Here is a 14,609-nt window from a genome sequence, read left to right as displayed (position 1 = left end):
CCATGACTATATATATATATATATATAGCGGGTAAAATAAGTATTGTATAAGTAACTAAATAAGTATACTAAATAAGTATAAGTAACTAAATATATTGCTGATATGCTCACTGAATATAAACCAAACAGACCACTCAGATCATTAGGATCGAGTCAGTTAGAAATACCAAGGGTTCACACAAAACAAGGGGAGTCTGCTTTTAGCTATTATGCCGCCCACAGTTGGAACCAGCTTCCAGAAGAGATCAGATGTGCTAAAACATTAGCCACATTTAAATCAAGACTCAAAACTCATCTGTTTAACTGTGCATTTGTTGAATGAGCACTGTGCTATATGTCCGAACTGACTGCAATGAATTTTAGGTTTAATCATTTTCTTTAAATTTATTTTAAATCATTTTCTATATCATTTTAAAATTCCTTGTTTTTATTATTTTTATTTCCATGTTTTTATTGATTTTAATGTCTATTTCACTTTCTTTTATGTAAAAGCACTTTGAATTACCACTGTGTATGAAATGTGCTATATAAATAAACTTGCCTTGCCTTGCCTTGCCTATTGAACACGTCATCATTTTTCCCAGTAAATATATTTCTAAAGATGTTGTTGACATGGAAATTTTACCAGATGTCGGTAACAACCAAAGTAATCCATCCATACAAAGAAAACAAAACAAATAAGTTCAGAAATGAAGTTATGTGTAATCAAATGGAATGACACAGGGAAAAAGTACTGAACTACTGAAAATTATTTAATACTTTGTACAAAAGCCTTTGTTGGTAATGACAGCTTCAAGACGCCTCCTGTAAGGACTAGTTGCATGCATTGCACAGGTGTGATTGTGGCCCATTCTTCCAAGAGTCTTCAAACTTCAAATCTTGAAGGTTCTGTGGGCCTCTTCTATGAACTCTGAACTTCAGTTCTTATTTTCTATTGGATTTAAGTCAGGTGATTGGCTGGGCCATTCTAGCAGCTTTATTTTCTTTTTCTGAAACCAGTTGAGAGTTTCCTTGGCTGTGTTTGGGATCATTGTCTTGCTGAAATGTCCACCCTTGTTTCACGTTCATCATCCTGGTACTGTAGTTGTTGGGGCTGAACAAGTTAATATTAATTTCTACTGACTATAGGGGCAGGTTTGCTTTCTAATTACTAATAGATTTTAGCAGGTGTCTTGGCTTTCCATGCCTTTTTGCACCTCCCTTTCTTCATGTGTTCAATACTTTTTCCCTGTGTCATTCCATTTTATTACACATAACTTAATTTCTGAACTTATTTGTTTTGATTTATTTGTATGTATGGATTACTTGGGTTGTTACAGACATCTGGTGAAAATTTCAAGTCAACAGCACCTTTATAAATATATTTACTGAGAACAATGGTGACGTGTTCAATACTTATTTTACCCGCTGTATATGTATATATATATATATATATATATATATATATATATATATGTGTGTGTGTGTGTGTGTGTGTGTGTGTGTGTGTTAGTTATAAGAACAAGTAATTTCAAGAATTTAGAAGGGTATTGATACAGGAACTGGCTGGAGAAAACAGGTTAATCATGATTAAAAATAATGTCAAAATCGCAAAAATGGTCATGGTCAACTTATTTTGTCTTAATGCAAAATTTTAAATTATTATGGGTAATGGAAGGTTCATATTTTGGTTTTGGGAGTCCCCAACATCAGGTTGACATGCATGCAAGGTCAAAAAACACTTTAATTGTCTTATAATATGCATTTATTTTTACCTTACTTACAACGACACAAACAATTAATTTTTCCAAACCCCTCCTTTGCGTGACACTAATTTGCGGTGATTGGTCCGATTGGTCTCATTTCCATTTAATCATGCCTGTAATGCCTGATAAAGCAGCATTTGTGAGCACAGTGCTGCTTTGTGTACAGTGTTGCTGGGGAAACCGCTATTTTTAATGCTCCAAAAGCGGCACCTAGTGGCAAAGAATGAATTTGCATTTTCATTCAGACCAACGCGAAAAGACCAACAAGTGGGCGGGCAATATGCTAATGTTTCATTTTGACATCAACATGAAACGGCTTGGGATTCGTTTTAAAAAACGATTCGTTTCAATGATTCAGAGTTGACTCTTTCTTTTGAGAGACAATAACTTTATATACTTTCAGATTTAAAACTTTGCAGGATGTTTTCATTCACTTAGTGTTACACACTGCATGAAAGGTACGGTAATTTTCAAAAATCCATTATAGGGGCACTTTAATTATTTAATTATGATCCTAATTATTGTTAATTATATGTTTAATCTTAATTAGTTTTTTTATGTTTTGTTAAATTCTCTCTTTATCTTGATAAAATGGATATCTCAAGCTCATAACGACTTTTGAAGTATCAAGCTGTTTAAATCAAAGTTCTACGTTGACATTTCTTGAGACATTGGGAGAGCTCACATTAATTAGTTCTGCAGTCCTACTCAAGGACTCTTGCTTTTCTCTAGTATTCCCGAGAGGAGACAAGCATAAATGCACGTGTGTTTGTGAGGGAGTGTGTTTGTTGTGACTGTGTGAGTGCATAAGCACAGGTCCAATAGCTTTGAATAATGGATGGGGCTCGTGTTTGTTTGAAAGTGCACCATTTCTCCTCGGCTGAAATGCGTCGCTGCATGAATATTAATGCAGTGGAGTGTTTTGTCCATCTCCATGCTACCGTCCCACTCCCAGCAAATAACTCTTAGATGTATTAAAGCCACTGCAAAAATACCCCAAATGTCCATGGTCTATAGATGTATACTTTACATTCTCCATACAATGGCCATATCCTGACTGGACTGGACTAGATATTCACACTACACACTATGGCAAGTTTTTCACAACCTTCTTAAACAGCTGGAAACCGCAAGGGAAAAAACTATTTGCATACATCTGAAATTTGGCACAGTACAGACTTTGGACTGACTTCAAATTAAGACCTGGAACACCTTGACGTTTTGGGAAGATTTTAGTGACTTTGAAAGCAGAAAATTCCTCAGAGAATAACAAAGTTTTCATGTCATTATGTTACTAGAAGTCACATCCTGCCCATTTCCATTGAAATTATGTCCACTGAAATTAAATGGTGAGTGGCTGGCGTTTTGTGGACCCTTTTAGAACCAACCCAAACTACAAGAAATACACAGTTGGTGGAAAATTATTGTTTCATTTAATGTGAGCCCAACGCTACAGATAATGCAGATAGCCAGCCACTAAGTTTCATATGACTCTACTGAGGGCAACAAACACACCACATGTTTTTGTCACTAAAGATCAAATAAATATAGTTCAGACTTTGTGAAGTTCAATGCTCACTCATGCTTCAAGAGTTTTCTTATTCTATTTGATTATATTTTATGATAAGAGTTAGTGAAGGCCGATGTTTGCAACAAGTTCCTCTAAGCCTCTATTATTTGCAATTGCTCCAGGAAACTACAAATGTGGGAATTGTACTCAATGTCAGTACACCAGGAGATTGAAATATTTTCCACATCCTAGAACAGTCAAAAACATATTTATAAAAAATGTCATCACCTGCATTTCCTGTAATGTCATTTATGATGTACGCTGTCCATGTGGAATGTTGTATGTTGGTGAAACATCAAGAGAATTAAAAACTCGTATATGGGAACATCGCAGTGCAGTAGCAGTAGCACAACACTTTAAAGAATATTCACATTCTGTTGGTGAGTTTTTTTACTTTGGTATCGAATAAGTTCATTCAGTAAGTCAGGGAGGTGATATTGTTCTGAAACGTAAATCTAGGGAGATTTTGGGATTTTTACTTTAGATATATTATTTCCCAGAGGTTTCAATCAAGAAATTGATAATGCTATGTTTTACTAATTCTCCATTTTTTCCGGGGGGGTTTTTTCTCCTCCTTAAACTTGTTTGGAAGCCAATCCCCTAATTGGCAGAGTGACACACCTGTTGCTAATTACAAGAATGTTTAAAGCATTGTTTGGTTCTGCTAACGAAACGTCATTTCAATTAATACAATTTTGACCTCTTCAAGAGTGAGTGATGCACCTTTTTCAACTGACATGGCTTTTTGATTTTTGGTTGCACCTCCTCTTTCGTTGGTAGAGCACCTCTTTTCAGTAATTATTTTATTTATGATGTAATTTGTTCTGCAAAGCTGAATTTTCAGCATTATTAGTTCGGTCTTCAGTGTCACACGCTCCTTCAGAAATCATCTTGATATGCAGATTTGCTGATCCAGAAACATTCCTTAGTATTATCAATGTTGAAAACAGTTGTGCTGTTTAATATTTGTTTACCATATGTCACTTTTGATCAATTTAATGCATCTTTGCCAAAAAAAAGGATTAATTTCTGACCAAAAATGCCTTGACAAAGTCTCAGTGGAAAGAAACAACTAATACAAAAGAAAAAAAAAAAATCACAAACAGAAACACATTAGGTCACACTTTGTTAAGGTCCAATTCTCACTATTAACAAACCATTAATTATGACATTTCCCTCAATAATAGTTAGTAAGGTAGCTGTTAAGTTTTAGTATTGGATAGGATTAGGAATGTAGAATATGGTCATGCTGAATATGTTCTTTATAAATACTAATAAACAGTCAATATGTTAATAATAGGCAGGCTAATAATAAGCATCAAGTTAATCGTGAGAATTATAAAGTGATAAAGTGAAGTGACATACTGCCAAGTATGGTGACCCATACTCGGAATTTGTGCTCTGCATTTAACCCATCCAACGTGCACACACACAACAGTGAACACACACACACCGTGAACACACACCCGGAGCAGTGGGCAGCCATTTATGCTGCGGCGCCCGGGGAGTCAAGGGCACCTCAGTCATGGTATTGAGGGTGGAGAGAGCGCTGGACATTCACTCCCCCCACCTACAATCCCTGCCGGCCAGAGACTCGAACCCACAACCTTTGGATTACGAGTCCGACTCTCTAACCATTAGGCCACAACTTCCCTTGTGGTCCCTATACTAAAGTGTTACCACAAATTTATTATCACAATTGTTTCCACTAGCAATGAGCAAATGAATAAACATACAAATTATTAAAATACAGATGGAGAACAAACTTAAGTCTCCAGCTCTCAACTAAGAAACAAAAAAGTTTCTTATCAAATACTTGCAAGACCAAATTCTATACTAGCCAAGTTCATTTTATATTGTCTAACTGTTGATATACAAGATAATCACACAATTGTCTTTTTATTTATGTGTTTTTGGAGAAACATTTGAGACAAACTGACATATTTAACTGCTCTACAATGAGCCTCCAATCAATTTCCAAAATAAACCACCCTAGAAGCATTTACATGACTGCTACAAACTGCTCCATTAGTTCAAGACAGTCCCCAAAAGTTGTTAAGATATGGAATGGAGGTAACTGCAAAGAATAAAAATTCAAGGACATCCAATAAAAAACTAGACACATAACCACAGGAAAGTGTTGTTTGGAGGTTTTCATTATGAAAAGCTATTTGAGGTTCATGTTCTAAAGAATCATGGGGGATCTGTGCTGAAGTTGGGCTGTGTGTGTGTTTACTCCAGGATGGCTTGTGTTGTACTCTGGAGATAAGGAGATTATAATTGGCTCACTGAGTGTGGTTTGCATTCGACACTGACTGCAGCTGTGCCACACAGACTTCAGAAAGCCAGCGAGTATGTCAGAGTTAGACATCACTGTCAACAGATTAGACCTCATCCACAACACCAGCCTTAAAAGATAAAGGGTCTCTACCACAGCGGCTGAGATGTATATGAACACATTAAAGAGAGTTTAGAAGATCTGTAATGATGATTAGGACAGAATAACCTACTATAATAATTCCTAAACCGCATGAAATCGAAATCTACATGCTAACAAAAATAAACTTAGGTACACATTCCTGTTTCAACCGAAAAACATGAAAGAAAAAATAAAGAAAATAGAAAACAAGTAGCTACCTGTGAACTGTCAGTGGTATTTAGAAAGTAAGTTGCAACAGAAGAAAAAGGAAGATGGAATTGTTTGGGAAAGTATGAACTATTTCTAACACCAGTTGACATGCTGCCAGCCCTCCAGACCTCTCACTATCTCTCTTTTTCACAGCTACAAATAACTCCTTGTCCTCTGGCTACATCAGCCTACACAAGGACCGTTAATGGGGCAGGACATCTTTAATACAAGACAGTCCAGCTGGAAAAGGGAAAGGAGACTTGAGCTTTAAACTGGAAAGAAACTGAGGTACTTTGACGTGTATGCACAGGTTTCAAGGGTTAATCTAAAAAAATGTATCTGGATCAAATTCAGTGTTGTTATTGTTAACTAAGACTAAAATTAAAGCTAAAAAATAATAATAATACATTTTTAAAACTATTAAAAATTATAAAACACTTATCTAAATTACTATAACTGAAAAAAAACCCCAGCTAATTCAAAATATTTCAGCTAATTCCTAAAACGTATTATTAGGTTATAAATAATACTAAAATAACACTGATCTCATGTCACACAAAAACAAAAAACATCTCTATACTCTGATGGAGCTATCATTCTGTGCTATCATTAATAAGCGCACACACACACACACACATATATATATATATATATATATGCAAAAATATGCAATTGATTCAATTACTCAACATGATTATTTACAGATTAAACTATTTAGTAGATTGACAGACCTAACCAATTCTTTTCAACTGCATTTAAATAATATTAAAAACATACAAATATTTTTCACATTATGGTAATGAGAATGCATTGTGGTATTCACACTGTGGTACTGAGAATTTAGGGGGGATTGTCCAGAAAATAACGTCAGAAAATAAAGTCCTAAAACTTTACTTTGTGCAATATAGTATTTTTTTTCTTTCTTTTTTGTTAAAATATAAACAGGACAAGGTTTCATGAGAATCACCCACAAATGTGAGTGCAGAAAAGAGATGAAAGATAAATAACTCAGAGAAAGGATTCATTCTCTGAAGTGTGTTTGAGTGCATCTGCTCTAATGCATCTCTGTCTGGATGTCAGCCATGTGGCATCAGAGGCACAACAGTAACACAAGACAAATGTCCCCTTAGGAGTCCACAAACTTAAACACACACACACACACACACACACACACTTGTCTCTGGTCTTATTCCATGGCTCTTTCCTCACTGACCTCATCTGAAGTTAAACGCTTCTTCATCTCACGCCAGGAGCTCTCAGCAGAGTCCTGTCCTCCAATCAAAGCACACAATGCACGTGCAACCTGGCCAATTATAGCCCTGTTTCGTAAGAGCTCCACAACAGCAGCCCAATTTCCTGACTTCCTGTGTATTCATTCATATCAAGGATGGAGGAATGGATGAAGGAATGAGGTGGGGGGGTGGCTAGACGTCACTGGTCTGACGCAGACTGCGGGGGGGGGGGGGGGGGGGGGGAGACAGCAGTTACCATGGAAACCTAGTCAAGGCCCTCATCATGGCGCTTAAGTACCACAACCAAGACATAGAGAGAGAAACAGAAAGACATGCCAAAAGAGTGCAAGACAGAGCTAGAAAGAGTGAAAAGGGAAGAGAGATTGATATACAGACAGTCAGATACACTCTTAAAAATAAAGGTGCTAAAAAATTCTTCATAGCGATGCCATAAAAGAACCATTCAGTCAAAGGTTCTTTAAAGAACGATCTCTTTCTTACCTTTTTATAATCTGAAGAATGTTAAAGGTTCTTTATGGAACCATTTAGACAAAAAAGGTTCTTCTATGGCATTGTGAAGCACCTTTTTTTTAGCACATTTTGTGTAGAAATAAATAAAAGGACCATCAAAACACCTATATATATATATATATATATATACATACATATGAAGAGTAACAGGATGTAATGTTCAATAGTTTGGGGTTGGTATGATTGATCGATTGATTGATTTTTGAAAGAAATTCAACTTTTATTTAATAAGGATGCATTAAATTGAACAAAAGTGACAGTAAAGTCATTTATAATGTGACAAAATTTTACATAATTTACATAAATGCTGTTGTTTTGAACATTATATTTGTCAAAGAATCTTGAAAAAAAAAAGATTTCCACCAAAATTAATAAGCACAACAATTTTAACGGTAGTGATAATAATAAGAAATGTTTCTTGAGTACCATATCAAAATGAAGGACCATGCAACATTGAAGATTGGAGTAATGATGTTGAAATTTCAGTTTGGTCATAACTGGAATAAATTACATTTTAAGCTATTTTAAAATAGAAAAAGTTATTTTGAATTGTAATAATATTTCACAATATCACTATTTTACTGTATTTTTGTTCACATAAATGCAGCCTTGGTAAACATATGAGGCTTCTTTCAAAAACAGCTCTCTTTCTTCCGTAGAACACAAAAAGAGAAACTTTGCAGAATGTTTGAGCTGCTCTTTTCCATATAATGAAAGTGAATGGGGACCAAGTGCTGTCAATGTCCAAAATTTTAATTTTTTTCCTATAAATATGGTTCAAACAACAGGTTGGTATGAGGAAAATTTGCTTTCATTTGTTGAAAACCTTCTTGATTTAAATCTATGTGCACTATTCACTTTCACTGTATGATAGAAAGCAGTTTGGACATGTTGCTAGTTATAGTTATCTGCTGAATACTTGCTTTTGTGTTCCAAAAAAAAAAAAAAAAGTTTTCCAGTACAAATATTTAAACATCCCTGAAACAAGATCATATTACTTGAGAAGCAAAATTGCATAAGATAGTAAGACTTGTTTTCAGAGAACATATTCTGAATAAATGTTATTTTTCTCACCCCGTCGGCAAACTGTTTATGTTGGTTTTAAACATAAAGCTCAGTAAGTATAACAAAAGTAATGATGTAAGAAAAACAAACTTAACTTCAATAAAAACAAGCATTGAATAAATTTTTAAGGATGTTTATATATTTGTACTAGTAAAAAGACAAAAATACTTATTAAATAATATTTTGCTAAGGAAAACCAATATGTTTTTCCAGTGAGGCACTGTGTGCAACATTAACCAACACTTGCGCAGCCAAGATGATGTCAGCCGAAAAGCAAAGTCATTTTAGAAGAGGAGCAAGTTATTCATTTTTTATGAACTGTGCTCGATAAGACGAGGAATGTGTATTAAAGTTACTAGGGTCAATTTAGTTTTTATGTTGACTTGAAAGAATCAGATCCTCCATATCCATGACAAATCTAATTAAATCCATTTCAAACAGAGCATCTAGGGAATTAATTCATCGAAATAATCTTCCCTTTAGCAACGCAATGATTAATCTCTCCAAGAACGTGACTGCAAAGCCTTGGAAGATATATAATGTAGTTGAATCTTATATCCATTTTTGATAACTGGTATGATGAAAACGCTCCTTAAGACATCAAAGATTCAATTCAGGAGTTCTGAAAATTAGATTTTAGGTTTGTGCGGTCCAGCATGTTGTTTAAAATCAAATCAGAGCCTCTTGCTGCTTTGGATTTGAGGGCAGAAACTTTCACGTTCAAGTCTTGCTGTAACGAGGGAGTTATGAGAACTCTGGATACCTTTAACTGGCAATTCAAGCTTGTTCAATTTTTCAGGTATATGGTTTTGCTCTAAAAATGTGTCAGACTGTTCGCAGTGACAGGTGCTTTGGAAAAAGCCTGATCCACATTTCTGTGTTCTGAAGTGAAAATGAGACCTGCTTCAGTCTTGTTATGAGACTTCAAATGTTCCCTCAAACATTCTGGATTTACAGACTACACAGCGAGAGCCTGTCGCTGACAAAACCACCCTTAAAAATAATTCACCAATATTTCCCAAAATGAAAAGTCTTTCACCATTTGCATCCTTTTTTTTGTCCTTTTTGGAACTTAACGGTTCCTGGTCACTATATGCATTCGTTGTATGGAAAAGAGCAGCATGAACATTATTCAAAACATCTGCTTTTGTTTTATTCAGGGTTTGGAACAACATGAGGGTGTGTAAATATCAAAATTTTCATTTTTAGATTAATTTAGATGGTGAGCAGTGGATAAAGAGACACGGAAACAGAAGAACAACAATGTACGCAGTGGTCAGTGGACATTTTTTTTAGAAAGGACGGTATCTCTAGGTCTCTAGTTAGATATTAGAGGACACTACGTCCTCCATTTATAATAGTGTCTCACGTCTCATTTCTGGAGAGGTTCAATGTCAGCACTAACAACTTCTAATGTCACCCTGTCTCTCTGCTGTGTGTGTGTGGCAGGCGTAACCTGTCATGGCACCCTAAGCTGTAATAGATCTGCTGCATAATTCATGAGACAGTTCTGTGATTATGAGCATTACTGTCATTACTCAGCAAGCAGCCAGTCACGTGACTGATAATGTGACGGCAACGTGGACACATCCTCACCTTCCTATGAAGTGAGTGTTTCTTCTCTCGTACACAAACTCAATTCCGCAGTAATAATATTCTGTGAAATGTAAACTCCAAAATATAGTGAGCTTCCTGGCTGTGCACTGCTAACATTGGCAGCTGCATTTAAAAGCAAGATCCAAACCAAAATTGATAACCTGATCTCATGAGAAAATGTAGGTGTGCAATTTCTTATAATGTACCTTATAAGTGACTGATTTGGAACAATCTATAATGACTGCTCATGGCACAAATTATAGTGAGAATCAAAAGAGATGCAGTTCATTCTAAAATATTTTGACAAGCATGTTGCTAAATAGTAAAAAAATCTGTCAATATTTGGCCATTTTGAGACAATAAGAATATGCCAGACAAAATAGCGCTAATCGGGTTAATCAAACGGCTTACCTCAGTTAAATCTAATGTAACATTAGCATGATGCTAAGCTAACAAATGAAAAACTAATATGTAGTAAAACAACAAAAACCAGTGCAATATTTGGGCATTTTGAGATTGTGTGCCACACAAAATAGAGCTCCTCACGTTTAAGCAACTGACTCCAACAGAATGTAATGTTAGCATGGTGCTATCTAAAATAACAGATCAAATAATCAAAATTTTGGGCATTTGTGATTATTAACGTGTAGCAGGCAAAACAGCGCTTCTCAGGTTTATCAAACAACTGATTCCATTAGCATGGTGCTAATCTAAGACCTAAACTTTAATCCAATAGAATGTGACTTTAGCATGTTGCTAAGCTAGCAACATGAGAGTCAAATAGTAACACTATGAATAACTGGTTGATATTTGGGCACTTTGAGATTATCAGTATGAGCAACAAAAAATAGCACTTCCTTACATTTATCAAACAATTGATTCCATTAGCACTGTGCTAAGAAAATAACCTGACAAAATAAGAGGAAACAGACTAATTATTGGTCTGTATTTGGGCATTTTGTAATTGCTAGAATGTGGAAGACAAAATAGCACTCTTCGTATGAATCTAACAAGAAGTGTACTCATAACTAATTTTAATAAAGTGTGCAATTAGCATATCGCTGTGCTAACCACATGACGATCATTAACACCCAATGGTCTGATAACTAACCTTAAAAATCAGTTTCTCTTAAAACATTTTTGTGAATTTAATGAAATAATCAAACTAAATAAAACGTATCCCTTACAGGATGTCATGTACCTCTTATTAGCTGTCATTAAATTGTAGCTACATTTATCTAACAATACACATAACATTCATAAAACACTAACACTGAGTACAAATCAATGACACTGACTAGCCAAAACAAAGTTTCTGAGAAGGTAGCATGCTGGTCATCTTTTGGAACAATCTTCTTGTCAGGAGCGCATCTATGATGCTCTTAAAATCTTTTCTAAGCTCACTAGATTTGGAACAGAGCAGTTCCATTACATATGAATAAAAATACATTTGTATGCATGGGTTTTCAAACTAACCAATCTTTCTTCCTCTCTACCACAATTTCGCTGTTCTTATTTCAAGCTATCAGTTTCCTTGTTTCTTTTTCCTCTTGCAAGTGTTCAATGAATCTGACATTTGAGGCGTTTTATCTAGGGTCCTCACACCTCATTCTCTTTTTTTTTTATCGTAATTTCTGTGAGTCCATCCCTCTATTTCTCATCTGTATTCTCCAAACCTCTCTTTTTCTCTCTGGTACGGATCTCACGTGTCGCTCTCTCTGGTCTAATGGAATCACAGCTCAGTCTCTCAGCTGGACAGTAATCACTCTCTCTCTCTCTCTTTCTCTCACTCGCTCGTTCTCACACATAACACAAGGGCTTCACTTGAGCAAAAGCCTCACGGAAATCCTTTCAAGCATCTGTGCAGTCCAAAGACAGAGCATACTGTGTATAACATCTTCAAATGTTTCAAAACACCTCTTTGGTTCTGAACTACAACTGTAACTATACAGATACAAACATCACGTCATAAAGACTGGCGAATATAAAGACTGACAAAGTGTTTTTCAGCCAAACTGGGCGGTAAACTAGACTTTTTGTTTGATACACTTCCATGTTTGACTTAAACATCTCAGATTATGAAGATTGTTGATATCAAGGTCAGTTCTTTTGGTTTGGGCCAGTAAGCAAGCAACAACAGAAAAAATCAGAAAGGATCACATTTGTGACCCTGGGCCACAAAACCAGTCAAAGGGGTCTGTTTTTTTTTTTTAAATTGAGATTTATACATCACCTGAAAGCTGAATAAATAAGCATTTCATTGATGTATGGTTTGTTAGGATAGGCTGAGATACAACTATTTGTGAATCTGGAATCTAAGGTTGCAAAAAATCTAAATATTGAGAAAATTGCAGAAAATTTTTAATTTTAAAGTTTTGATATGTACAGTATGAAATTTACAAGATATCTTCATAGAACATGATCTTTACCTAATATCCTAATGATTTGTGGCATATAAGAAAAATCGATAATTTAATAATTTGATACAATGTATTTTTGGGTATTGCTACAAATATACATGTGCTACTTATGACTAGTTTTGTGGTCCAGGGTCACATTTAAGGAGATTTAACCAGGGGTCCAGAGAAAACTAAAAAAACTATTTTGCCACTAAAAGTGACAAAAATGGCCCCAAAATGCAAAGTGTCAATGCAAAAAATTAAATAAATAATAACAAATACATAAAAAGTCCCTGCACTTTCCATTTGTACTATCTGATCAAATTTATCAGAAATAATATATTTACAATTATTTACAATATAGCATAAAATACTGTTAATATTAAGTAAATAAATAATTGAAATAATACATCAAAATTGCATCAAAGCACTAGACATAAATCATAATACACACAACTATTTTATATGGGTAGAAAAAAATATGCCCACACAAAAAGATACAAATAAAAAAATTTCCCTAAGGTGACTACACCTTAACACTGTTAGAAAGCAAACACCCTTGCAACCACCACCTGAAATCATTTCAAATGCATAAAATCAAGTGCAGTGATCAGACAACATGAGCCAAGACTTAATCAATAACAAGTCAGTGGCCTGGCCTAGAGGACCAAGTCAGTAAGGGCAGCAGTGTCGAAGGTTAAGGAAATCAGGCTAAAGAGTAACTCACAGGGTACTGTACGAAGATAGAGGTTGTCCCGAATTATTTGTTGCAGCTCATGGTCCAAAGAGCCCTTCTGGAAACAGAGGTTGAGATACTGCCTGAGATCTTTATCCACAACACCTCCTGTAACACACATACAGACGGTTAGATGACCCTCCACCGCGATACAATCTCATCTGATAACAGGCTCCTTGGCGTTTACTTCACATTCACAATAAACTCTGTGAAGAAACGCCTTTGTGTGCAGTTTTTCAGTGGTAATAAAGGGCTCCGTTACGTGAATGTGTGTGGAGCCATTCTATTTTCTGAGGAAAAGGCCTGACAATGCTGCAGCAAACCATGATTTAGTCACTCGATACAAAAAACTGACCTCAAAGCAATCGCCTGAAGAACTGCGAGAATATGTCTGTGATAGTTTCCACTTTGTTCTGTGGTCAAAAAGCTTTTTCAAGCTCCTAAGAGGGTCCTTCCTTCCTGTTTAGCTTGTTTCTCATCGATATAAGCACACAATGGCGCTCATACACACACACATACCATAGGGGTGTGCGATATTGAAAACAAAATGATATCTCTATATTTTTTGGATAACGATAATTAGACAATATTTTGCCGACTGTGTTATTGTGCTGATATCTGACTACCATGGACAGCTGCAGTTTTTGATATTCTTCATTCTGTGTGGTCCGTTCACATCAGTGAACAGAAATGAATCTCTTCATAAATTTAAATTGATTTTAAATTTTTATGGGCATTTTTACCTTTAATAAATGCTTTTTTTTTCTAAAAGTGTGCATCTTTTGAGTCAAATTGTTACATTTAATCAGTCAATTAGAATAATAAGACATTTAGGCTGTTACCAAACAAATGAAACCAGTATCAACAAAATGAATCTTTGCAGAAGTTGCTTCTAAAGTGGTATTTAGATGTATTTACACACGGTTTAATGCAGCTCAGAGGGACATGGAGTGCTTTAACCTACAGTTACAAATGCATAATGTTTTGATAACAGTGATCAAAAATGAAAATAGACTTTAAATATGAAATTACAACCACCAGTAGGTGGCAGAAAGTCACTGTTAATAAGTGAGTCATTGCGACTGAATCATTTAACGGTTGATTCA

At 35.3% G+C, this 14,609-nt stretch overlaps 1 pseudogene across 1 annotated transcript in view; it reads right to left on the bottom strand.

The window, feature by feature from the left end:
• Positions 1-14,609, bottom strand: part of LOC306861471 (membrane-associated guanylate kinase, WW and PDZ domain-containing protein 2-like) — a 255,785-nt pseudogene that overhangs the window by 177,606 nt on the left and 63,570 nt on the right. Inside the window, exon 2 of the transcript in view lies at positions 13,495-13,611. The product of the transcript in view is annotated as a membrane-associated guanylate kinase, WW and PDZ domain-containing protein 2-like (transcript). The remainder of the gene's footprint in view (positions 1-13,494; positions 13,612-14,609) is intronic.

Source organism: Barbus barbus (assembly GCF_936440315.1).
Source record: "Barbus barbus genome assembly, chromosome: 42".
NCBI lineage: Eukaryota > Metazoa > Chordata > Actinopteri > Cypriniformes > Cyprinidae > Barbus > Barbus barbus.
This window is presented reverse-complemented; position numbering and strand designations above follow the sequence as displayed.